General features: G+C 45.2%; 1 protein-coding gene and 1 pseudogene across 2 annotated transcripts in view; both read left to right on the top strand.

Moving 5' to 3' along the window:
• ZFYVE9 (zinc finger FYVE-type containing 9) overlaps positions 1–27,899 on the top strand; it is a 210,680-nt gene that overhangs the window by 33,457 nt on the left and 149,324 nt on the right. The gene's annotated exons all lie outside the window — the stretch shown is intronic.
• On the top strand, positions 440–15,510 carry LOC129393215 (phosducin-like protein 3; annotated as a pseudogene).

Raw genomic sequence — 27,899 nt, 5'->3', positions numbered from 1 at the left:
TGGTGTTAGCTGGTTATTTTGCTCGTTAGTTGATGCAGTTTTTTCCTAGTCTTGATGGTCTTTACATTTTGGCATGATTTTGCAGCGGCTGGTACTGGTTGTTCCTTTCCATGTTTAGTGCTTCCTTCAGGAGCTCTTTTAGGGCAGGCCTGGTGGTGACAAAATCTCTCAGCATTTGCTTGTCTGTAAAGTATTTTATTTCTCCTTCACTTATGAAGCTTAGTTTGGTTGGATATGAAATTCTGGGTTGAAAATTCTTTTCTTTAAGAATGTTGAATATTGGCCCCCACTCTCTTCTGGCTTGCAGAGTTTCTGCCGAGAGATCAGCTGTTAGTCTGATGGGCTTCCCTTTGTGGGTAACCCAACCTTTCTCTGTGGCTGCCCTTAACATTTTTTCCTTCATTTCAACTTTGGTGAATCTGACAATTATGTGCCTTGGAGTTGCTCTTCTCGAGGAGTATCTTTGTGGCGTTCTCTGTATTTCCTGAATCTGAATGTTGGCCTGCCTTGCTAGATTGGGGAAGTTCTCCTGGATAATATCCTGCAGAGTGTTTTCCAACTTGGTTCCATTCTCCCCGTCACTTTCAGGTACACCAATCAGACGTAGATTTGGTCTTTTCACATAGTCCCATATTTCTTAGAGGCTTTGTTCGTTTCTTTTTATTCTTTTTTCTCTAAACTTGCCTTCTTGCTTCATTTCATTCATTTCATCTTCCATCACTGAAACCGTTTCTTCCAGTTGATCGCATCGGCTCCTGAGGCTTCTGCATTCTTCACGTAGTTCTTGAGCCTTGGCTTTCAGTTCCTTTAAGCACTTCTCTGTATTGGTTATTCTAGTTATACATTTGTCTAAGTTTTTTTCAAAGTTTTCAACTTCTTTGCCTTTGGTTTGAATTTCCTCCTGTAGCTCGGAGTAGTTTGATCGTCTGAAGCCTTCTTCTCTCAACTCGTCAAAGTCATTCTCCGTCCAGCTTTGTTCCATTGCTGGTGAGGAACTGCGTTCCTTTGGAGGAGGAGAGACACTCTGCTTTTTAGAGTTTCCAGTTTTTCTGCTCTGTTTTTTCCCCATCTTTGTGGTTTTATCTACTTTTGGTCTTTGATGATGGTGATGTACAGATGGGTTTTTGGTGTGGATGTCCTTTCTGTTTGTTAGTTTTCCTTCTAACAGATAGGACCCTCAGCTGCAGGTCTGTTGGAGTTTGCTAGAGGTCCACTCCAGACCCTGTTTACCTGGGTATCAGCAGTGGTGGCTGTAGAACAGCGGATCTTGGTGAACCGCAAATGCTGCTGCCTGATCATTCCTCTGGAAGTTTTGTCTCAGAGGAGTACCCGGCCGTGTGAGGTGTCAGTCTGCCCCTACTGGGGGGTGCCTCCCAGTTAGGCTGGTCAAGGGTCAAGGACCCACTTGAGGAGGCAGTCTGCCCATTCTCAGATCTCCACCTGTGTGCTGGGAGAACCACTGCTCTCTTCAAAGCTGTCAGACAGGGACATTTAAGTCTGCAGAGGTTACTGCTGTCTTTTTGTTTGTCTGTGCCCTGCCCCCAGAGGTGGAGCCTACAGAGGCAGGCAGGCCTCCTTGAGCTGTGGTGTGCTCCACCCAGTTCGAGCTTCCTGGCTGCTTTGTTTACCTAAGCAAGCCTGGGCAATGGTGGGCGCCCCTCCCCCAGCCTCGCTGCCGCCTTGCAGTTTGATCTCAGGCTGCTGTGCTAGCAATCAGCGAGACTCCGTGGGCGTAGGACCCTCCGAGCCAGGTGCGGGATATAATCTCCTGGTGCGCCGTTTCCTAAGCCCGTCAGAAAAGCGCAGTATTGGGGTGGGAGTGACCCGATTTTCCAGGTGCCGTCTGTCACCCCTTTCCTTGATCAGGAAAGGGAACTCCCTGACCCCTTGTGCTTCCTGAGTGAGGCAATGCCTTGCCCTGCTTCGGCTCGTGCAGAGTGCGCTGCACCCACTGTCCTGTGCCCACTCTCTGGCACTCCCTAGTGAGATGAACCCGGTACCTCAGATGGAAATGCAGAAGTCACCCATCTTCTGTGTCGCTCACGCTGGGAGCTGTAGACCGGAGCTGTTCCTATTTGGCCATCTTGGCTCCCCAGCCCGATTTTTTTTTTTTTTTGAGACGGGCTCTCCCTCTTGTCACCCAGGCTGGAGTGCAATGGCAGGATCTCAGCTCACTGCAACCTCTGCCTCCCAGGTTCAAGCACTTCTCCTGCCTCAGCCTCCCCAGTAGCTGGGATTACAGGCATGAGCTACCAACCTGGCTAATTTTTGTATTTTTGAGTAGAAATGAGATTTCACCATCTTGGCCAGGCTGGTCTCGAACTCCTGACCTCATGATCCATCCGCCTCGCCGCCCAAAGTGCTGGATTACAGGCGTGAGCCACTGCACCTGGCCCAAGTCTGATGTTTCTTTGTTGATTTTTTGTCTGGGAGATCTGTCCAGTACATGACCCATTTACTCACTCAAGACCGTGCTTAAGTGCTAGATATAGAAAAAGGAATAAGACATCTGTGCCATCAAGGAATTAAAGGACTAGTTGGGAAGGCAAATATGTAAATGAGTAAATACACCAAATTGTGTGAAGATGATCAGTTCCATCTGGAGAGATCGAGGAAAGCTTGACTGAAATGGTGACACTTTTGTTTAGTATTGAAAAATTAACAGGAGTTCTCCAGATGGATAAAGATGAGAGGGGTGTTTTAAGCAGAGGAAAACCTGGGCACAAACGTGTAGCAGTATGTGGAAAAACATATGCTATCTAATTGGGGAACTGCAAATAGTGTGTTATGCTAGTTTTGTAGGCTGAAAGGAATTGAGGGCAAGAGGTGAAGTAGATACTTAGACACAGGAGCTAGATTATGAAAGACTTCATATACTATGAAAAGTAGTTTTTTTTTTTTTTTTTTTTAGCAGGGCATGGGGAACCAATGAAGAATTTAAAATAATAGGCCAGGCACGGTGGCTCACGCCCGTAATCCCAGCACTTTGGGAGGCCGAGGTGGGTAGATCACGAAGTCAGGAGATCGAGACAATCCTGGCTAACAAGGTGAAACCCCATCTCTACTAAAAATACAAAAAAGTAGCTGGGTGTGGTGGCTGGCGCCTGTAGTCTCAGCTACTGGGGAGGCTGAGGCAGGAGAATGGCATCATGAACCTGGGAGGTGGAGCTTGCAGTGAGCCCAGATCCCGCCACTGCACTCCAGCCTGGGTGACAGAGCAAGACTCCATCTCAAAAAAAAAAAAAAAAAAAAAGGTAGGCTACTTGGGCATATTTGGGCTTTTTTTTTTTCGTTTTTGAGATGGAGTCTCGCACTATCGCCCAGGCAGGAGTGCAGTGGCACGATCTCGGCTCACTGTAACCTCCACCTCCTGGATTCAAGTGATTCTCTTGCCTCGGCCTTCTGAGTAGCTAGGACCCAGGCACCCACCACCATGCCCGGCTAGTTTCTGTATTTTTAGTAGAGACGGGGTTTCACCATATTAGCCAGGCTAGTCTTGAACTCCTGACCTTGTGATCCACCTGCCTCGGCCTACCAAAGTGCTAGGATTACAGGCATGAGCCACCTCGCCCGGCTTATTTGGTTGAAGATTTAGAAAGATTATTTTGTTGTCTGTGTAGCAGATGGGTTGAATGAGGGCCAGAATGGATACAGGGTTATCATTGGGGAAACTATTGAAGAAAACAAAGCCAGAGAAGATAATATAAATTAGAGTAGTAACATCTAGAATGGATAGGAAGGGATGGATTCAAGAGATAATTACTTATTTATGAGACAGAGTCTCGCTCTGTTACCCAGGCTGGAGTGCAGTGGTGTGATCATGGCTCATTGGAGCTTCGACCTCTTGGCCCAAACAATCTTCCTACCTCAGCCTCCTGAGTAGCTGGGACCACAGGCATGTGCCACCATGCCTGGCTAATTTTTTTGTTTTTGTAGAGACAGGGTCTCCCTTTGTTGCCCAGGGTGGTCTTGAACTCCTGGGCTCAAGCAGCCCTCCCTCCGTGGCCTCCCAAAATGCTGGAATTATAGATGTGAGACACTGTGCCTGGCCACAAGAGATATTTAGGGTTTGAATTGTTAGGATTGATTGGTGGGTAGAGTGGTTCTTAGATGTCTGGGTTTGGATGATTGAGTGTATTATTCAGGCTTAGATGAGGAGATGGAGTGCAGAAGACATACTAGGTTTTAGGGAGTAGTTAAAGCCACAAGGGTGAATGAGATCATCCAGTGAAACCATGCAGAGTGAAGAGACAAGAGGTCATGAGAGAGAACATGAGACTGGATTAAAAGTCACATTTAAGGCCGGGCGTGGTGGCTCATGCCTGTAATCCCAGCACTTTGGGAGGCTGAGGCGGGCGGATTGTGTGAGGTCAGGAGTTCGAGACCAGCCTGGCTAACGTTGTGAAACCTGTCTCTACTAAAAATACAAAAATTAGTTGGGTGTGGTGGCACATGCCTGTAGTCCCAGCTACTTGGGAGGCTGAGGCAGGAGAATCTTTTGAACCCGAGAGGTGGAGGTTGCAGTGAGCTGAGATCGTGCCACTGCACTCCAACCTATGCAGCAGAGCAAGATTGTGTCTCAAAAAAAAAAAGTCACATTTAAGTGACACAGTGGAATAAAGTCCACAAAAGGAGACAAAGAAAAGAAGAGGAAAATCAATAGAGAGTATCAAGTTTTTATAGGAGCAGAGGAGGAGAGTTTTAAAAAAGAGTGTTCCTGTGGATAGGCTAAATAAAAAGGATTTAAAGTGTCTATTAGGGGGCACAGCTGGCTTCAGCAATTGGAAACAAGATGCAGGACCCCAACGCAGACACTGAATGGAGTGATATCTTACACAAAAAGGGCATCTTAAAGTCTGAAAGAATTGGAAGAGGAGGCGGAAGATGAGCAGCGCATCCTCCAGCAGTCAATCGTGACAACATAGGAAGATATGACTTTGGAAGAGCTGGAGGATCGTGAAGACAAGTTTAATGAGGAGGATGAATGTGCTATTGAAATGTACAGACAGCAGAGACTGGCTGAGTGGAAAGCAACTAAATTGAAGAATAAATTTGAAGAAGTTTTGGAGATCTCAGGGAAGGATTATGTTCAAGAAGTTACCAAAGCCAGTGAGGGTTTGTGGGTCATCTTGCACCTTTACAAACAAGGAATTCCCCTCTGTGCCCTGATAAATCAGCACCTCAGTGGAGTTGCCAGGAAGTTTCCTGATTTCAAATTTATCAAAGCCATTTCAACAACCTGCATACCCAGTTATCCTGATAGGAATCTGCCCATGATATTTGTTTACCTGGAAGGAGATATCAAGGCTCAGTTTATTGGTCCTCTGGTGTTTGGCGGCATGAACCTGACAAGAGATGAGTTGGAGTGAAAACTGTCTGAATCTGGAGCAATTAAGAGGGACCTGGAGGAAAACCCTAAGAAGCCAGTTGAAGATGTATTGCTGTCCTCAGTGCAATGCTCTGTCCCCATGAAGAGGGACAGTGATTCTGAGGGTGACTGAGGCTGCAGCTGCTATCACTTTCTTGTGACAAATTGTCTGGATTTTTTAAAAAAGGAAAAAGTAAGAATGAATTCTTCTGGTTTTTAGTTTTGTACAAATTATGTTTCAAATCTTTACATTTTAGAAATAATCATTGCTGGGCCGGGCGCGGTGGCTCACGCCTGTAATCCCAGTGCTTTGGGAGGCTGAGGCAGGCGGATCACCTGAAGTTGGGAGTTTGATACCAGCCTGACCAACATGGAGAAACCCTGTCTCCACTAAAAATACAAAAATAGCCGGGCGTGGTGGCGCATGCCTGTAATCCCAGTTACTCAGGAGGCTGAGGCAGGAGAATCACTTGAACCTGGGAGGCGGAGGTTGCAGTGAGCTGAATCACGCCATTGCATGCCAGCCTGGGCAACAAAGAGCAAAACTCCGTCTCAAAAAAAAAAAAAAAAGGTAGAAATACTCATTGCTGGAAATTCTGTTAAATATTTTGGAACTCGTCCCTCTCCCTCCCCCTCTCCCTCACGGTCTCCCTCTCCCTCTCTTTCCACGGTCTCCCTCTCTTTCCACGGTCTCCCTCTCCCTCTCTTTCCACGGTCTCCCTCTCCCTCTCTTTCCACGGTCTCCCGCTCCCTCTCTTTCCACGGTCTCCCTCTCCCTCTCTTTCCACAGTCTCCCTCTCCCTCTCTTTCCACGGTCTCCCTCTCATGCCAAGCCGAAGCTGGACTGTACTGCTGCCATCTCGGCTCACTGCAACCTCCCTGCCTGATTCTCCTGCCTCAGCCTGCCGAGTGCCTGCGATTGCAGGCGCGCGCTGCCACGCCTGACTGGTTTTCGTATTTTTTTGGTGGAGACAGGGTTTCGCTGGGTTGCCCGGGCTGGTCTCCAGCTCCTAACCGCGAGTGATCCGCCAGCCTCGGCCTCCCGAGGTGCTGGGATTGCAGACGGAGTCTCGTTCACTCAGTGCTCAATGGTGCCCAGGCTGGAGTGCAGTGGCGTGATCTCGGCTCGCTACAATCTCCACCTCCCAGCCGCCTGCCTTGGCCTCCCAAAGTGCCGAGATTGCAGCCTCTGCCCGGCCGCCACCCCGTCTGGGAAGTGAGGGGCGTCTCTGCCTGGCTGCCCATCGTCTGGGATGCGAGGAGCCCCTCTGCCTGGCTGCCCAGTCTGGAAAGTGAGGAGCGTCTCTGCCCGGCCGCCATCCCATCTAGGAAGTGAGGAGCGCCTCTTCCCGGCCGCCATCCCATCTAGGAAGTGAGGAGCGTCTCTGCCCGGCCGCCCATCGTCTGAGATGTGGGGTGCGCCTCTGCCCCGCTGCCCCGTCTGGGATGTGAGGAGCGCCTCTGCCTGGCTGCGACCCCGTCTGGGAGGTGAGGAGCGTCTCTGGCCGGCCGCCCCGTCTGAGAAGCGAGGAGTCCCTCCGCCCGGCAGCCACCCCGTCTGAGAAGTGAGGAGCCCCTCCGCCCGGCAGCCACCCCGTCTGGGAAGTGAGGAGCGTCTCCGCCCGGCAGCCACCCCGTCCGGGAGGGAGGTGGGTGTCAGCCGCCGCCAGGCCAGCCGCCCTGTCCCGGAGGGAGGCGACGGGGTCAGCCCCCCGCCCGGCCAGCTGCCCCATCCGGGAGAGAGGTGGGGGGTCAGCCCCCTGCCCGGCCAGCTGCCCCATTGGGGAGGTGAGGGGCGCCTCTGCCCGGCCGCCCCTACTGGGAAGTGAGGAGCCCCTCTGCCCGGCCACCACCCCGTCTGAGAGGTGTACCCAACAGCTCATTGAGAACAGGCCATGATGACAGTGGCGGTTTTGTGGAATAGAAAAGGGGGAAAGGTGGGGAAAAGATTGAGAAATCGGATGGTTGCTGTGTCTGTGTAGAAAGTAGACATGGGAGACTTTTCATTTTGTTCTGTACTAAGAAAAATTGTTCTGCCTTGGGATCCTGTTGATCTATGACCTTACCCCCAACCCTGTGCTCTCTGAAACATGTGCTGTGTCCACTCAGGGTTAAATGGATTAAGGGCGGTGCAAGGTGTGCTTTGTTAAACAGATGCTTGAAGGCAGCATGCTCGTTAAGAGTCATCACCACTCCCTAATCTCAAGTACCCAGGGACACAAACACTGCGGAAGGCCGAAGGCCACAGGGTCCTCTGCCTAGGAAAACCAGAGACCTTTGTTCACTTGTTTATCTGCTGACCTTCCCTCCACTATTGTCCTGTGACCCTGCCAAATCCCCCTCTGCGAGAAACACCCAAGAATGATCAATAAAAAATAAAAAATAAAAAATAAAAAAAATAAATATTTTGGAACTCTTTTTTAAATTATAGTATTTCCTTTAAAAAAAATAAAACCAGCTATTGGTATGGCACATGTGTATTTTCCTCATTTATATTTTAAGTAAGCCATAAAACCTAGTCACTATTTTTTGACATATAACTATACAAAGAATATTTAGTTTTAAATAAACGTGAATAAATTAAAAAAATAAGGTGTCTATTAGGATTGGCAATTAGAAAGTCATTGATGACCTTAGGTAGAGCAGTTTTAGTAGATTGAAAGTAAGAATTGAAAGTAAGTGAGGGTCAGTAATTTTTTTCTTTTAAAAGAATGTGGCTGTGAAAGGAAGGCGAAAGGGCAGTAATTAGAGGGAAATGTAGGGTTGAAGGAGAGGTTTTAATGTTTGTTATCAAAAGATGTTGAGGATGTTTACAGACCGTAAAAGGGAAAGGTTGAAAAGACAGAGGACACAGGCACTTAGAATATGTTGTAAAGTAGATGTTTCAAAATTAATTAACGTATATATTGGGAAGTAAACCAGTTAAGTAGACTATGAATGTTTGGGATATATGTTTGTTGTAACTTATAGCAGTCACCAACATATAGAATACTCAAACTCAATTTTAGAAGTCATAGGAAACTAAGAGATTTTCTAGACCAGTTTCTTTATTAAACATATGAGGAAATTGAGACCTGTGTTTGTACTTTTGCCTTTTGAGTTATTTTATTCAAAATTATTTGTGTATTTATTTGTTTGTTTTTGAGCTGGAGTCTCACTGTTTCCCAGGCTGGAGTGCAGTGATGCGATCTCAGCTCACTGCAACCTCTGCCTCCCGGGTTCAAGTAATTCTCCTGTCTCAGCCTTCCGAGTAGCTGGGATTACAGGTGCGTGCCACCACACCCGGCTAATTTTTTTGTGTATTTTAGTAGAGACAGGATTTCACCATGTTGCCCAGGCTGGTCTCAAACTCCTGAGCTTAGGCAATCCACCCGCCTCGGCCTCCCGAAGTGCTAGGATTACTGGCGTGAGCCACCGCGTCCAGCCTCAGCTGTGTCTTTAATGTATAAGCTTGTCAGAGCTTTTCTTTTCTATCTTTCTTTTTTTTTTTTGAGATAGAGTCTCACTCTGTCGCCCAGGCTGGAGTGCAGTGGCATGATCCTGACCTTGTGATCCACCCACCTCGACTTCCCAAAGTGCTGGGATTACAGGCGTGAGCCACCGCACCTGGCCAAGCTTTTCTTTTTATAAAAATAATTTTAAAAAGACACAGTAAGGTAGAGTAGGGCTGCAGAGAGGACATCATGGAGTTATGTCATAAATTCACACAACGGTCAGGTGATTTGATATAGTTCACCTTTTTAGTTGGCAGCTTTAAATTAGGTCATTTAATGGTTCTATTTGTCCTTTTGGCATTTCTTTAATGACAAGTGTCTATATATATATATATATATATATATATATTTTTTTTTTTTTTTTTTGAGATGGATTTTCACTCTTGTTGCCCAGGCTGGAGTGCAGTGGCATGATTTTGGCTCACTGCAACCTCTGCCTCCTGGGTTCAAGTGATTCTTCTGTACCTCAGCCTCCCAAGTAGCTGGGAGTACAGGTGCCTGCCACCAAGTCCAGCTAATTTTTTTTTTTTTTTTTTTTGGTATTTTTTAGTAGAGATGGGGTTTCCTCATGTTGGCCAGGCTGGCCTTGAACTCCTGACCTCAGGTGATCCACCCGCCTTATTCTCCCAAATTTCTAGGATTACAGGTGTGAGCCACCGCATCTGGCCAGGAAAATAACTTTGAGGTCAGCCTTTTCCATTTTTGGGTGGCGGGTGGCAGGGAGCGGGGGTGGGCGGGGGTGGGTCCTCAATCAGATACTTAATGTAACAACAAAGAAACAAATTCTTCCTTGACTATCCAGGACGATTATTCCAGATGACCATCCTTTAGATTTAAATAGCTGCTAATGTTCAGTGTAAAAGAATTGAAAAACTGAGTGCGGTGACCTATAATCCCAGATGCTTGGGAGGTTGAGGAGGAGGGATCACCTGAGGCCAGGAGTTAGAGACCAGCCTGGACAACATAGCAAGACCCCATCTCAAAAACAAAACAAAGACTGGGCACGGTGGCTCATGCCTGTAATCCCAGCACTTTGGGAGGACAAGGGGGAGGATTGTTTGAGCTCAGGAGTTCAAGACCAGTCTGGGCAGCATACTGAGGCTCTATCTCTAAGCTAAAAACAAAAAAAGAATTGATAAAATGTTTTGCCAAGTCTGATGACGTACAACATTTTTTGTTTGTTTGCTTGGGAGTGGAACCTTTGGGTCTGCCTCCGCATTGCAGTACTATCTCCCCACTTGCTAACACTCATCCCAGGTTTATGCTTTTCTTAAGAGGTGTTCAACAATTTAATACCTACTAGTTCAGCTTTTTCATTGAAGAGGGAGTAATAATTATACCTTACAGAGTGCTTTGTTTTTTGATTTTCATTAACAAAGGGTTGGAACAGATATTTTTATTATCCTCATTTAAGAAGAGAAAAAAACAGGTAGAAGCTAAGCAAGTTTTCTAATGCCACACCATGCTAAAAGATTGTAAATTCCCATGGAAAGACTTATTCTGACAAAATTATCAATGGTTAGTGTATTTTTAATGAAATTAAAAATGAAATTATAAGCCTGGGAAATGTTATTGAGGAATGTCTAAAATTCTATTGCTTAGCTCTCTTAAGTAGCTGTAGAGTATTAGTCCCTAATTAATAAACCAAATAAGTAAGATATGCTATTTATTGAGTTGGAAGTTTTAATATAGAGTATTGCTAAGCACTTTTAAATCCTTTGTTAAAAATAAAATTGGTTAGATGCAGAAAAGGCTCTTGATGGCCGGGCATGGTGGCCCACGCCTGTAATCCCAGCACTTTTGGAGGCCAAGGCGGGCAGATCACAAGGTCAAGAGATCGAGACCATCCTGGCCAACATGGTGAAACCCCATCTCTACTAAAAATATAAAAATTAGCTGGGCGTGGTGGTGTTTCTGTAGTCCCAGCTACTTGAGAGGCTGAGACTGGAGAATCGCTTGAACCTGGGAGGCAGAGGTTGCAGTGAGCCGAGATTGCGCCACTGCACTCCAGCCTGGGGACAGAGTGAGGCTCCGTCTCAAAAAAAAAAAAAAAAGGCTTTTGATAAAATTCAATATCCTGGTTGGGTGCAGTGGCTGATGCCTATAATCCCAGCACTTTGGGAGGCCGAGACGGGTGGATCACTTGAGGTCAGGAGTTCAAGACCAGCCTGGCCAACATGGTGAAACCCCATCTCTACTAAAAATACAGTATTAGCTGGGCTTGGTGGCAGGCACCTGTAATCCTAGTTACTTGGGAGGCTGAGGCAGGAGAATTGCTTGAACCTGGGAGGTGGAGGTTTCAGTGAGCCAAGATCATGCCACTGCACTCCAGCCTGGGCAACAGAGCGAGACTCTGTCTCAAAAAAAAAAAAACAAAAAACAAAACCCAAAAAACAACAACAAAAAAGCCTCTCAGTAAACTAGGTATTGAAGGAACATACCTTAAAATAATAAGAGCCATCTATGACCAACCCACAGCCAACCTCATATTGAATGGGCAGGAGCTGGAAGCATTCCCTTGAAAACTGGCACAAGACAAGGATGCCCTTTTTCACTACTCCTATTCAGCACAGTATTGGAAGTCCTGGCCAGGGAGATCAGGGAAGAGAAAGAAAGGGCATCCAGATAGGAAGAAAAGAAGTAAAACTATCATCCATGTTGGCAGATGACATGATTCTATATCTAGAAAACCTCATAGTCTTGGCCCAAAAGCTCCTTCAGCTGATAGCTTCAGCAAAGTTTCAGGATACAGAATAAACACAGAAATCACTAGCATTCCTAGACACTGACAGCAGCCAAGCTGAGAGCCAAATTAGAAACGCAATCCCATTCACAATTGGCACAAAAAGAATAAAATATTAATACGTAGGAATACAGTTAACCAGGGAGGTGAAAGATCTCTACAATGAGAATTACAAAATATTGCTCAAAGAAATCAGACATGACACAAACAAATGGAAAAACATTCCATGATTATGGATAGGAAGAATCAATATCATTAAAATGGCCATACTGTCCAAAGCAACTTACAGATTCAATGATATTCCTATCAAACTATCAATGGCATTCTACACAGAACTAGAAAAAAATATTTTAAAATTCATATGGAACCAAAAAAGAGCCCCAAAGCCAAGGGCATCCTAAGGAAAAAGAACAAAGCTGGAGGCATCATATTACCCCACTCAAACTATACTACAGTGCTACAGTAACCAAAACAGCATGGTACTAACACAAAACAGACACGTAAACCAATGGAACAGAATAGAGAGCCCAGAAATAAGGTCCATACCTACAACCATCTGATCTTTGACAAAAGCTGACAAAAACTAGCAATGGGGAAAGGACTGCCTATTCAATAAATGGTGCTGGGATAACTGGCTAGCCATATGCAGAAGATTGAAGCTGGACCCCTTCTTTATACCATGCACAAAAATCAATGCAAGATGGTTTAAAGACTTAAATGTAAAACCCAAAAGTATAAAAACCCTGGAAGACAGCCTAGGCAATACATTTTGGACATAGGAACTGGCAAAGATTTCATGATGAAGACACCAAAAGCCATTGCAACAAAAGCAAAAATTGACAAATGGCATCTAATTAAACTTAAGAGTTTCTGCACAGCAAACTACCAACAGAGTAAACAGACTACAGAATGGGAGAAAATTTTTGCAAACTATGCATCTGACAAAGGTCTGATATCTAGCATCTAAAAGGAGCTTAAACAAATTTATGAGAGAAAAACAACTCCATTAAAAAGTGGGCAAAGGACATGAACACTTTTCAAAAGAAGACATACATGTGTGACCAACAAGCATATGAAGGAAAGCTCACCATCACTGATCATTAGAGAAATGCAAACCAAAACCTCAATGAGATACCATCTCACACCAGTCAGAGTGGCTATTGTTAAAAAGTCAATTAATAACAGATGCTGACAAGGTTGTGGAGAAAAGGGAATTCTTATACACTGTTGGTGGGAGTGTAAATTAGTTCAGCCATTATGGAAAACGATTCCTTTCCACAGTGATTCCCTTGTTTTGTGATTCCTCAAAGAGCTAAAAACAGAACTATCATTTGACCAAGCAATTCCATTACTGGGTATATACCCAAAGGAATATAAATTGTTCTAGCATAAAGACACATGCATGCATATGTTCATTGCAGCACTATTCACAATAGCAAAGACATGGAATCAACCTAAATGCCTATCAATGGCAGATTGGATAAAGGAAATGAGGTATATATACTCCATGGAATACTATGGAGCCATACAAAAGAATGAGACCATGTGCTGTGCAGGAACACGGATGGAGTTGGAGGCCGTTATACTTAGGAAACTAATGCAGGAACAGAAAACCACATACCACATGTTCTTACTTATAAGTGAGAGCTAAATGATGAGAACACATGGACACAGAGGGGAACAACGGACACTGGGTCCTACTGGAGGGTGGAGGCTGGGAGGAGGGAGAAGATCAGAAAAAATAAGTATTAGGTACTAGGCCTTTACCTGGGTGACAAAATAATTTGTACAATAAACCCCTGTGACATGAGTTTACCTGTATAACAAACCTGCACTTGTACCCCTGAACCTAAAATATAAGTTAAAAAATTTTTAAAATAAAATTGCCTAGTTTGTCCAACAGTTAGAATTGGCATTTGATGAATATTTTGAATAATATGATTTCATTAAAAATAATAGTTTTGTAATTTTGTACAAAAAATAGTTTTGTAGCTTATAAAATGAATTTATAGGTATGAGAGGACTGGCTGCTAATTTTTCTATCTTATAATTGAAGATGAGTTGCATTGGTTTATATAGTAGACTGAGGGACATGGTAGAATACCAATGTTAAGCTCAGGCGGATCAGAATTACAGTATTTCTAGTTTTAATTCTTGTTTTTAAGATAGCTTTTTTTTTTATGTTTTTAAGATAGCTTTATAACAAAATTCACCTGTTCAAAGTGTAGAATTCAGTAGTTTTCAGTTGTGAATTACTTTCAGTAGTTTTCACAGAGTCATGCGGTAATCACCACTGTCTTATTTTATTTTTATTTATTTATTTATTTATTTATTTTGAGATGGAGTCTTGCTTTGTTGCCCACGTTGGAGTGCAGTGGCATGATCTCGGCTCACTGCAACCTCTGCCTCCCAGGTTCGAGTGATTCTTCTGCCTCAGCCTCCCGAGTAGGTGGGATTACAGGCACCTACCACCACGCCCGGCTAATTTTGTATTTTTAGTAGAGATGGGGTTTCACCATATTGGCCCGGGTGGTCTTGAACTCCTGACCTTAAGTGATCCATCCGCCTTAGCCTCCCAAAGTGCTAGGATTACAGGCATGAGCCACCATGCCCAGCCTATTTTTTTTTTTTTTCTTTAGATAGGATCTCACTCTGTTACCCAGGCTGGAGTGCAGTGGCACGATCCAGGCTCACTGCAACCTCTGCCTCCTGGGTTGAAGTGATTCTCCTGCCTCAGCCTCCCAAGTAGCTGGGATTACAGTCGTGCTCCACCATGCCTGACTAATGTTTGTATTTTTAGTAGAGATGAGGTTTTGTCACGTTGGCCAGGCTGGTCTCTAACTCCTGACCTCAAATGATCCACCCACCTCGGCCTCCCAAAGTGCTGGAATTACAGATGTGAGCCACTGAGCCCGGCCTAATTTGTTGATTTTTAGTAGAGATGGGGTTTTGCCATGTTGGCCAGGCTGGTCTCAAACTTCTGGCCTCAAGTGATTTGCCTCACTCAGCCTCTGAAAGTGCTGGGATTACAGGTGTGAGCCACCGCACCTGGCCTTAGGTTGTTTTTTTTTTTTTAAACTTGTGCTTTTGGTGTCGTATTGCTTAGTGCAAGGCCACAAAGATTTGCTCCTATGTTTTCTTTGAAGAGTTTTAGCTCTTATATTTGGATCTCTTATCCATTTTGAGTTAATTTTTGTATATGGTGTGAGGTAGGTCCAACTTTATTCTTGCGCACGTGAACATCCAACACCATTTGTTGAAAAATGTTCTTTCCTTATGGAATTGTGTTAGTATCCTGGGCTTGGGATACTAAACAGGCAACACCTGGCCTCTTCTGAAACCTGCAGATGTATTTTTCACCCAAGAAAATTTGAATTTTGAGACCCATTCTATTGGATAACTATGTTGATGAGAAGTGAGTATATATAGACCTCATTTCGTAAGCCCAGTATAACACCCGTGATCATGTTCTGTACATGACTACAAAAAGTGCAAACGGTAGCCAGTTCCCATTTTTCTACCACTTATCAACTTGGAGCTGCTACTTTTTGTTTCCAATAAGATTGTGTTTTACGTTGATGTCCCTCTGCAGGGTACCTCTGGGTTCCTTCATAATACCTGTGTGTTTCTTCAGAATGATGTTGACATTTTCTGGAATGTCAATAGCCTGATTGCTGAGAATTGTTTTCATTCTTGCAGTAGATGTGGCAAAGCTTCAACTGTTACTGTTGAATTGTCTATTTCTCACTTCAGTTCTGTCAGTTTATGCTTAGTGTACTTTGGGGTTCCATTAGGTGCTTTGGTTTTAATTTTATTGTGCATCAAAATTATGCACAATATGGATTGGATTCTCTGTATGTTAATACTGTTGATGACTAAATAAAACAATGTTTCTGTCTCATGTGCTGTGACCAATAAGTGGAGCTTGTTTTGATATGGATTAGATGCTTAAAAGATTTTCAGTTTCATCAATAGTAGATTGTCATGTCTGGATTACATAAAGAAGCACTTGTCTCTGAGAAGGCTCTTGACTTCATTGGGGCTGTGGTTCATTATAAGGGTCTGTGTGTATGTGAGTCACAGTGAACTGCAGCACTTTAAACATGGCTGAGATAAAGTACTTAAATCACTTTGTCAGTATATTAATTTTTATTGAGATTAAAGGGTAGAAGATAGTAATATTTCTTGACTTCCCCTAGAAGAATTTGTGTCAGTAACTATTAATAGCATCTACTTTTTTTTTTTTTTTAGTCTTTTTTTTTTTTTTTTCTTTTTTATTGATCATTCTTGGGTGTTTCTCGCAGAGGGGGATTTGGCAGGGTCACAGGACAATAGTGGAGGGAAGGTCAGCAGATAAACAAGTGAACAAAGTTCTCTGGTTTTCCTAGGCAGAGGACCCTGCGGCCTTCCGCAGTGTTTGTGTCCCTGGGTACTTGAGATTAAGGAGTGGTGATGACTCTTAACGAACATGCTGCCTTCAAGCATCTGTTTAACAAAGCACATCTTGCACCGCCCTTAATCCATTCAACCCTGAGTGGATACAGCACATGTTTCAGAGAGCACAGGGTTGGGGGTAAGGTCACAGATCAACAGGATCCCAAGGCAGAAGAGTTTTTCTTAGTACAGAACAAAATGAAAAGTCTCCCATGTCTACCTCTTTCTACACAGACACAGCAACCATCCGATTTCTCAATCTTTTCCCCACCTTTCCCCCCTTTCTATTCCACAAAACCGCCATTGTCTTCATGGCCCGTTCTCAATGAGCTGTTGAGTACACCTCCCAGATGGGGTGGTGGCCGGGCAGAGGAGCTCCTCACTTCCCAGTAGGGGCGGCCGGGCAGAAGCGCCCCTCACCTCCCGGACGGGGCGGCTGGCCGGGCGGGGGGCTGACCCCCCCCCACCTCCCTCCCAGACGGGGCGGCTGGCCGGGCGGGGGGCTGACCCCCCACCTCCCTCCTGGACAGGGCGGCTGGCCGGGCAGAGGGGCTCCTCACTTCCCAGTAGGGGCGGCCGGGCAGAGGCGCCCCTCACTTCCCCGACGGGGCGGCTGGCCCGGCGGGGGGCTGACCCCCCCACCTCCCTCCTGGAGGGGGCGGCTGGCCGGGCAGAGGGGCTCCTCACTTCCCGGTAGGGGCGGCCGGGCAGAGGCGCCCCTCACCTCCCGGACAGGGCGGCTGGCCGGGCGGGGGGCTGATCCCCCCACCTCCCTCCCGGACGGGGCGGCTGGCCGGGCGGGGGGCTGACCCCCCCACCTCCCTCACGGACGGGGCGGCTGGCCGGGCGGGGGGCTGACCCCCCCACCTCCCTCCCGGACGGGGCGGCTGGCCGGGCGGGGGGCTGACCCCCCCACCTCCCTCCCGGACGGGGCGGCTGGCCGGGCGGGGGGCTGACCCCCCCACCTCCCTCCCGGACGGGGCGGCTGGCCGGGCGGGGGGCTGACCCCCCCACCTCCCTCCCGGACGGGGCGGCTGGCCGGGCGGGGGGCTGACCCCCCACCTCCCTCCCGGACGGGGCGGCTGGCCGGGCGGGGGGCTGACCCCCCCACCTCCCTCCCGGACGGGGCGGCTGGCCGGGCAGAGGGGCTCCTCACTTCCCAGAAGGGGCGGCCGGGCAGAGGCGCCCCTCACCTCCCGGATGGGGCGGCTGGCCAGGCGGGGGGCTAACCCCCCCACCTCCCTCCCGGACGGGGCGGCTGGCCGGGCCGGGGGCTGACCCCCCCACCTCCCTCCCAGATAGAGCGGCTGGCCGGGCAGAGGGGCTCCTCACTTCCCAGTAGGGGCGGCCGGGCAGAGGCGCCCCCCCCACCTCCTGGACAGGGCGGCTGGCCGGGCAGGGGGCTGATCCCCCCACCTCCCTCCCGGACGGGGCGGCTGGCCAGGCGGGGGGCTGATCCCCCCACCTCCCTCCCGGACGGGGCGGCTGGCCGGGCGGGGGGCTGACCCCCCCACCTCCCTCCCGGACGGGGCGGCTGGCCGGGCGGGGGCCTGACCCCCCCACCTCCCTCCCGGATGGGGCGGCTGGCCGGGAGGGGGGCTGACCCCCCCACCTCCCTCCCGGACGGGGCGGCTGGCCGGGCAGAGGGGCTCCTCACTTCCCAGTAGGGGCGGCCGGGCAGAGGCACCGCTCGCCTCCCGGACGGGGCGGCTGGCCAGGCGGGGGGCTGACCCCCCCACCTCCCTCCCGGACGAGGCGGCTGGCCGGGCAGAGGGGCTCCTCACTTCCCGGTAGGGGCGGCCGGGCAGAGGTGCCCCTCACCTCCCGGACGGGGCGGCTGGCCGGGCGGGGGGCTGACCCCCCCACCTCCCTCCCAGACGAGGAGGGAGGACGCTCCTCACTTCTCAGACGGGGTGGCTGCCGGGCGGAGGGGCTCCTCACTTCTCAGACGGGGCGGTTGCCAGGCAGAGGGTCTCCTCACTTCTCAGACAGGGCGGCCGGGCAGAGACACTCCTCACATCCCGGACGGGGCGGCAGGGCAAAGGTGCTCCCCACATCTCAGACGATGGGCGGCCGGGCAGAGACGCTCCTCACTTCCCAGATGTGATGGCGGCCGGGAAGAGGTGCTCCTCACTTCCTAGATGGGATGGCAGCCGGGCAGAGACGCTCCTCACTTTCCAGACTGGGCAGCCAGGCAGAGGGGCTCCTCACATCCCAGACGATGGGCAGTCAGGCGGAGACGCTCCTCACTTCCCAGACGGGGTGGCTGCCAGGCAGAGGCTGCAATCTCGGCACTTAGGGAGGCCAAGGCAGGCGGCTGGGAGGTGGTTGTAGTGAGCCGAGATCACGCCACTGCACTCCAGCCTGGGCGCCATTGAGCACTGAGTTAACGAGACTCCGTCTGCAATCCCGGCACCTCGGGAGGCCGAGGCTGGCGGATCACTCGCGGTTAGGAGCTGGAGACCAGCCCAGCCGACACATCGAAAACCCGTCTCCACCAAAAAAATACGAAAACCAGTCAGGCGTGGCGGCGCACGCCTGCAATTGCAGGCACTCGGCAGGCTGAGGCAGGAGAATCGGGCAGGGAGATTGCAGTGAGCTGAGATGGCAGCAGTACCGTCCAGCTTCGGCTCGGCATCAGAGGGAGACCGTGGAAAGAGGGGAGAGGGGAGAGGGGAGGGGGGGAGGGGGGAGGGGAGAGGGGAGAGGGAGCTCTATCTACCACACAGTCCTTCTCTGAATATGCATCTACTTTTTATACAACCAAGTCTTAAACTATATCTGGCTTGACAGGAAGAAGCAAATAGATAAATATCTATTATATTTTATGGATATTCATCCCCTCCCTCCCTTCCTTCCTTCCTTCCTTCAGCTGTAGTACAGTGGCATGATCCCAGCTCACTGCAGCTTCAACCTCCGTGGCTCAAGTGATCTTCCTGCCTTAGCCCCCTAACCCCTCCAGTGGGTGGGACTATAAATGCATGCCACCATGCCTGGCTAATTTTTGTATTTTTTTGTAGAGTCAGGGTTTCACCATGTTGCCCAGGCTGGTCTTGAACTCCTGGACTCAAGCAGTCCACCTGCTTTGGCCTCCCAAGGTGCTGGAATTACAGGCGTGAGCCACCATGCCCGGTCAATGAATATTATTTCCTTTTAATCTTCATAGCAATATTTTGAGGTGGGAGATAGTGTTCTTACTTTACAAATGAGGGAATTGAAACCCAGAGCCCAGAGATTTATTAATTTGGCTAAGGTCACTGAAAAGTTCTCTTTTCATTCTGTCATTCTTTCAACAAATATGCCAGGCTTTGAAGATGCAGCCATGACCCAATCAGACACTTGCCCTCATGAAGTGACTTGTCTGGTGGAGTCCTTTTACTGATACTTCTTTGAGCCATATTTCATATAATGACATATATTTGTAGAATTCTTTATGAAGTATTTCTGCATTGTCATCTAATTTTCTAATCCTTACCACAGTCCTATGACCCAGATGGGTTAGATATTATCCCCATTTGAAAGTAGGGAAACTGATACTTAGGATTATTCAGGTCATATAGTTAGTAAATGGCTGAACCAGTATACAAACCCAGATCATTTGGCTCCAACAATCCTGCACTTTTTCCATTACACCACATTGTCTTGTGATTTCGCATGAAACTGTAAGGCTAGATCACCAAGAGTGATATCCTGGAAAGAAACCAGTCTAGCGGCACTTAGCAAAGGAGAGCTCAACCAGGGAATGGTATGTGGGAAAAGAATAAAATCCAGAGACCCAAAAGCTGTGTCTAGTGTGCTGAAATGGACTTATTGTTAAATAATGGTAGTGAGAAGAAATTTGGAGAGAGACTAAAACATGAAAAATATTAAATGGACATGGTCTTAACAGCATCTAGACAGGCTTAGGACACAGTAATTGGCAGGGGCTTTTTTTTTTTTTTTCTAGAACAAGCACCCGAAACATAGTGAATTTAAGAGGAAGATACCCAAACATCAGACTCTGTGCAGAGCTACCTGCCACTGCAAATCAGGGTGTAATCTTAGAGGAGGGGATTGCTTTGTTTTACATTGATTACTTTGGCTACTTTCATGTATGTTCAGAGATGGCAATCTGTCCTATAAAAACATTTGAGTGCTTTTTCTGTGTAAAAGCACTTTTAGGCATTGTGGGAGTGATACCAAGGTAAGTTTGACACCATCATTACCCATAAGAAGTGTGTAACCTAGTAAGGAGATTTTGCTGCATTCAAATATGCTTGTTCATCCGGAGTCTATTATGTATAAGATCGTGTACCAGGTATTTAGGAGACAAGAGTAGGTAAGTTAGAAATTGCTCCTAAGCCTTTGGCTTATACTGTCAGTTGCTTAGAGGGTATTTGCTACCTCCTTCCCTTAATCTAAGTAATTACAAACCTTTTAAAGTAGAGAGCAGGACTTGAAATTCTCTTGGCAAAACAGTAGTCAATTCTGCCATCCTTGTGATTTGGCCACAAAGAAAACCTGACAGCCCATGGGTCAGAGCATAGGTGTCATACTAGAAAATATTTGCATCATATTTAACAGTCAAAGGATTAATGCACAGGATATGTAAAGACTCTGACAGATCATTAAGGAAAAATGCAAACATCATAACAGAAAAAAATGGACAAAGAATTTGAACAGGAGGTCATCGAATGGGAAATTCAAAAGGCTAAAAAAGTAAAAATATATGTTCAGTCTTACTTTTTATCAGGAAAATGATGATCCCATAATGAAATATTATTTCTGCCTCTCATTGGCAAAAATAATAGTAATAGCAAATTTAAGTCATAAGAAATCTTTGAGTACTTTCTAAACTGTAGGCAGAACAATCCACAGCAATCCTATGAGATAGGTACTTTTATTATTATTACTGTTTTATTGATGAGGGACTTGAGGCACAAGAATAGATGTCCAAGGTCAGACATCTCATGCTTATTGAACCCCCATTTGAACTCAGGCAGTCAGTGTCTAGAGCCTGCACTCTTTTTTGTTGTTGCCTAGGCTGGACTCCAACTTCTGGGCTCAAACAGTCCTCCTGCGTCAGCCTCCTGAGTACCTGGGACTACCCGGCACAGTTTAGAGCCTGCACTCTTCATCACCAGAGTAGTGCCCTTGTCTGGGTTGGCTATTATGCTGTGTACCCAGCCTCTAGAACAGTGCCTAACAGAAAGAAAACATTTAAATATCTGTTGAGTGAATGGATACAGGTAATTAATTTTAAAACAAAAGCATATTAGGCACATCATTTTGGAGGGTAATTTGTCAGTATCAAAAAAAAAAAAAAAAAAAAAGGATACACATGGCCGGGTGTGGTGGCTCATGCCTGTAATCCCAGCACTTTGGGAGGCCAAGGCAGGTGGATCACCTGAGGTCAGGAGATCAAGACCAGCCTGGCCAACATGGTGAAACCCCGTCTCTACTAAAAATACAAAAATTAGCTGGGCATGGTTGCAGGCGCCTGTAATCCTAGCCACTCAGGAGGTTGAGGCAGGAGAATTGCTTGAACCGGGAAGAAGGAGGTTGCAGTGAGCCGAGATCGCGCCACTACACTCAAGCCTGGGCAACAAGAGCAAAACTCTGTCTCAAAAAAAAAAAAAAAAAAAAAAGATACACACTAATGACTCAGTAATTGTGCATCTTAATGTCTTAATGTTTATCTTCAAACACACACGCACGCGCGCACGCACGCACACACACGTGTCCAAGGAGGCATATACAAGGGTGTTAATGGGAGCATTCTTGGTAATCGTTGAAAAATAGGGGAAAATGTAAATGCTTATTCGTGCTTTATATAACTGATAAATAACAGGAAAATTATGATATGGTTATATTTTAGAATTCTATGTGTACAATTAAAGTAGTTGTAATCCCAGCTTCTCGGGCGGCTGAAGCACGAGAATTGCTTGAACCTAGGAAGCGAAGGTTGCAGTGAGCTGAGATTGTGCCACTGCACTCCAGTCTGGGCGACAGAGCCAGACTCCATCTCAAAAACAAACAAAGTAGTTTATCTGGAAAGATATCTAGGATATATTATTGAGTGAGAAAAACAAGTTATAGAGCCTTCCCCACCAAAATAGATTCTAGATGATGAAAGAGCGAAGCAAACAAAAGCAACATGAAAATAGCATAGAAAACATAGGCTAATGTGTTCATAATATTGGTATAAAAAAGGCTTTTTCTAAGCATGATATGAAATACAGAAGCCAAAAATGAAGATTGGTGAATTTGACTACATAAAATGGAAGACCTTCATATAAAAAAAAACCTCACTCAAACGTTAAACTGAGACTAAGATTCTAAACATGATACATATAAGGAATATTTGTAGGCAATTTGCAGAAAGGCCAATAAACATATGAAAGTTATAAATAGATGTTTAGCTTTTATTCATAATGAAAAATACAAATTAGAAAATAAAGTTCCATTTACTACCTGTGAGATTGGTAAAATATTGATTTTATTCAATAATGATTAGAGCATGAAGAAAAAATTCTTGTATATACCCATTTGAGGAAATAAAAACAAACAGCATGTTTGGTGGAAAACTTGGCAGTATTTATTAAAATTTAAAATGTGCACTACCTTTCTCTCAAACTTTGCTTTTAGATATTTATTGCATGTTAAAGGGTAAAGATACAGGTACAAGGATATTCATTATATTGTTGATAAGCATAAAAACATGGAAGCAATCTAAAGGCTTATTGATAGGGATAAGAGCTAAATTGTAGTATTATATGTCTATTTAATGGAATGCTATTCAGCTATTTAAAAAGACAGCAAGTCTAGATGTACATGCATGACTTATTTAATACTGCACTGTGTAGTGCTGATTGATTATAATGCTATGCTAAATAGCATGTATGAATATATTATAATAATATATAACAATAGACATGTATATATTTTTAAAATCCATGGTAGTAACCTGTTAACCTATACCTCTCTCCCTGCTCTGTAGTGCTTACTGCACCTGTAGTGGGAGTATTAATAAATTCAGATATACTATAGTGTTTATATGTTATTAAACTATATTTTTTTCTTTTCCTTTTTCTCTTTCTCTTTTCTTTGCAAAACAGTGAGCACAGCTTCTAGCTCATGGAAGCATTTTTTACACTGAAAATATTTCTAAAGGGTGAAAAGAGGTAAAGGAGGAATGTTGTTTCCAAATATATACATACCTAGTGGTTAAGAATCTGAGACGTGAAACCAGATTGCCTAGATTCAAATTCTGGCTGTGTCACTGTGTGTGACCTTGTGCAAGTCACTTAAATTCTTTTTGCCTCCATTTCTTCATTATCCATTCAACAAATATTTGACTGCTTACTATATATCCCAGACACTGTTCTGGGTGCCAGCAATGCAACAAAGAGCATTAAGAGAAGATCTCTGCCCTCTTGTAGTATACATCTTGGAGGACCTAATTATATCCACTATTTAGGATTGTAAAGAAAAGTAAAAGTTTAATACCTAAAAAGCACTTGGAAGAGTGTCTGGTACATAGTAAGTGGTCAATAAATATTATTATTCCCTCTCTTCTTTTCTGCAAAATAGACACAGAGTGTTTTTTATTTTTATTTTGGACACAGAGTATTAATGTATTAACTAGTTTATGAAAGTTTTTGATAAATGCAATAGCATTAAAAGATACATGAAGTCTGTTTCAGTATAGTCTTTTTTTTTTTTCCCTCCAAGACAGAGTCTCACTCTGTCGCCCAGGCTGGAGTGCAGTGGCCCGATCTCAGCACACTGCAGCCTCCGCATCATGGGTTCAAGCAATTCTCCTGCCTCAGCCTCCCGAGTAGCTGGGACTATAGGTTCGCGGCAGCAAGTCCAGCTAATTTTTGTATTTTTTAGTAGAGATGGGGTTTCACCATGTTGGCCAGGCTGGTCTCGAACTCCTGACCTCGTGATCCGCCCACCTTGGCCTCCCAAAGTGCTGGGATTACAGGCGTGAGCCACCGTGCCCGGCCAGTATAGTCTTATATTTGTCCACAATCTGGGTGCTCCCATACATTGTTTGTCATTGAGCTCTAACTTGGTAGACTTGTACACTACTGGCCAGTAAATCTTACCATATGCCATGTTACAAAAGCTCTCAAACAGTGAGTGCTCTGTCACATATTTAGAATGTGCTAAATGTTGAAGTGAAAATTTTACAGTGGTTCTTTTAAGGAGTCTTGATGGAAATGATAGAGAAGTCAAGAGTGTGAAGATCAACACATTATAAAAATTGGTAAGTTGGCCAGGCTCACGCCTGTAATCCCAACACTTTGGGAGGCCAAGGTGGGTGGATCACTTGAGGCCAGGAGTTCAAGACCATCCTGGCCAACATGGTGAAACTCCGTCTCTACTAAAAATACAAAAAATTAGCCAGGCGTGGTGGTGGGTGCCTGTAGTCCCAGCTACTCGGGAGGCTGAGGCAGGAGAATCGCTTGAACCCAGGAGGCAGAGGTTGCAGTGAGCCAAGATCACACCATTGCACTCTAGCCTGGGCAACAGAGCAAGACCCGGTCTCAGAAAAAATTGGTAAATTGGAGGTCATGATAAACATCAATAATGCCTGGAAGGATTGATTATTAATTGTATAGCATTTAATAGGAGAAATTTTTTAGTGGTATTTATTAACTTGTAAATTTATAAAATCTCAGCATTTATTCACATGGATAAAGAATCAGAGGTGGGAAAGAACATGATACTCTTGAGGAATAAGATGTCAGTGTAGATGTAGAGAAGTAAGCAAAAAAGAAAGTGACAAAAGTATAAACTGGAGAGGTAGGCAAGTGTTAAAATTGTGCCAGACCTCATAAGGTCTTAGTAAGGAGTCTTGATATTATATTTAATTTTATTATCAAGATATATTTAATATCAAACAATTGAAGAATTTCAGGTAGAAGAATCACTTGAATAGATCTTTCAAAATATAAGTTTAACAGCTGAATGGAGAATGGATTGGAGGAGGAGGAGGCAGAAGTAGATATAAGAATATTATTGAAGATAATATTTCAGTAATCCAGATGTGAGATAATAGTAGCTTGGATGAAGGTAGTAGTTGTAGACAGAAAAGTAAATTGGTTTTCATTAAATGAGAACATGATTTAATGTTGATTGTGAGCATTATGGGGAGAGGGAGTGATAGAGAATTACTATAGCGTGAACAACTGGGTAGATGATATAGAGAATAGAGAAGAAAACATTGATTAGTATGAAAATAGATGTATGTGTTGAGATGTGTGTGGAGCATGGAGACATTGAGTAGCTTTAGAACCCAGAAAAGAGGTCACTCTTTTAAATTGGAATTTCTTAACAGATGGTGTTTGAAGCAATCATAGTAGATACAATTCTCTTGGAAAACAGTATAAATTGAGAAAAGAAGAGGACTGAGTACAGAACTCTGAGGAATTTCAACATTTAAGATTGGGTAGAAGAGGAGGAGTCAGGGATGAAGATGAGAGATAGATGTCAAAAAAAAATAGAAGAAAGTAAGAATTTGTAGTATCACACAAGTCATGGAAGAAGAGTTTCATAAAGGAGGAGGATGTGATCTAATATAATTGAATGTTGCTAAAATGTCAGATGAAATTAGGACCAAAAAGTGTCCATTAGTTTTAACAATATGGAAGTTATCAGTGACTTGAAACAAGAATGGTGGGGAAGCCAGAGAAGAGTGAGAGCATAAGTAGAAGGTGGAGAGGAGGATGCACAGAAAGTAGACAACTCTCTTGAGAAAATATTCCTCTTGAATGTGAAGGGTTCACTGTTTGAAATTTGAGGTGTAGTGGAACAATCAGATGGAGAACTATTTCATATCAGATAGGTGAAGCTGTGGCCTCAGAATTTGAGTGAGAGGTGATGTTTATAGAAATCTGAGTCATTCGAATGGAGGTGGTAAAGACTTTGGAAGAAAAGGGAGCCAAACTGGAAGAGCACCTACAGGCAGAGATTTTCTTTGGGTTGTCATTAAATAATATTGTAGTGTTTTTGTTTTTGTTTTTTTTTTGGGGGATGGAGTCTCACTCTGTCACCCAAACTGGAGTTCAGTGATGCTATCTCGGCTCACTACAACCTCTGCCTCCCGGGTTCAAGCGATTCTCCTGCCTCAGCCTCCACAGTAGCTAGGATTACAGGCACCCACCACCACGCTCAGAAAATTTTTGTATTTTTAGTAGATGTGGGGTTTCGCTGGTCTCGAACTCCTGAGGTCAGGTGATCCACCCGCCTCGACCTCCCTTACAGGCATGGGCTACTGTGCCCAGCCTGTAGTGTTCTTTAATACAAGTAATTTGAGCATGGATTTGTTTCATCTAACTGTTGTCCTGAGCTTTGACTGAGACAATTCAGGTTATGTTCTTTTCAAATTTGATGTGGTTAAAAGTTAGAAACAATGCCCTAAATGCTCGCAAAGAGTTGTCAAGATAGGAGCATACACAGGATCTAATTTTACTGCAAGTGTTAGGCTATATGATTTTGTGAACCTACCAATTTGGCTAGTTTTCCAATTGGTACTTTGTAAGTGAAATATATCACTTGCATTGACTGGATTAGTAGTGATTCATAATGCTGCTTTATATATACTCTCTGTCTTTTTTAGTAGACTTTGTTTTTTAGAGCAACTTTAAGTTCACAGCAAAATTGAGAGGAAAATAGAGATTTCCTGTGTACCTCCTGCCCTCACACACGTATAGCCTCCACCATTATCAATATCCTCCACAATTGTTTCAGTTTAAGAACCTACATGGATACATCATTATCACCCAAAGATTATTATTTACATTGGGGTTTACTCAATGGTGTTGTATATTTTATGGGTTTGGACATATGTTTAATGTTGTCATTTATCATAATGATATAATACAGAGTGGTTTTAACACCTTAAAAATCTTTTTGCTCTGCCAATTCATTCCTCTCCCCTAGTCTTTGACAATCACGGATCTTTTTTTTTTTGAGATGGAATCTTGCTCTGTCACCCAGGCTGGAGTGCTGTGGCGCGATCTCGACTCACTGCAAGCTCCGCCTCCCGGGTTCATGCCATTCTCCTGCCTCAGCCTCCCGAGTAGCTGGGACTATAGGCGCTGCCACTACGCCCGGCTAATTTTTTGTATTTTTTTTAGTAGAGACGGAGTTTCACCGTGTTAGGATGGTTTTGATCTCCTGACCTCGTGATCCACCCGCCTCGGCTTCCCGAAGTGCTGGGATTACAGGAGTGAGCCACCGTACCTGGCCAATCACGGATCTTTTTACTATTTCTGTAGTTTCGACTTTTCCAGAATGTCACATACTTGGAATCATACAGTACGTAGCCTTTTGAGATTGGCTTCTTTCACTTAGAAATGTGCCTTTAAGGTTCTTCCATATCTTTTTGTGGCTTAATAGCTCACTTCTTTCTAGTGCTGAATCTATTGTATGGATGTACCACAGCTTTTATTTACCTACCATTCACCTACTGAAGGACATCTTAGTTGCTTCCAAGTTTGGCAATTATGAATAAAGCTGCTATAAACATCTATGTGCAGGTTTTTGTGTAGACATGTTTTCAGCTCCTTTGTGTAAATACTGAGGAGCACGATTGCTGGATCATATTTTAAGAGTATATTTAGTTTTGTAAGAAACAGCCAAACTGTCTTCCAAAGTGGCTGTACCATTTTGCATCCTCACAACAATGAATGAGAGTCCCTGTTGCACCCACATCCTCTCTAGCATTTGGTGGTGTCAGTGTTTCTGATTTTGGCCATTCTAATAGGTGTGTGGTGGAATCTCATAGTTATTTTAATTTGTATTTTCCTTATAACAAATAATGTGGAGTATCTTATCATAATGCCTGTTTGCCATCTGTGTACCTTCT

This window comes from Pan paniscus, chromosome 1 (genome assembly GCF_029289425.2).
Source record: "Pan paniscus chromosome 1, NHGRI_mPanPan1-v2.0_pri, whole genome shotgun sequence".
Lineage (NCBI taxonomy): Eukaryota > Metazoa > Chordata > Mammalia > Primates > Hominidae > Pan > Pan paniscus.
The sequence above is the reverse complement of the archived record's forward strand: the minus strand, read 5'-3'. Positions and strand labels throughout refer to the sequence as shown.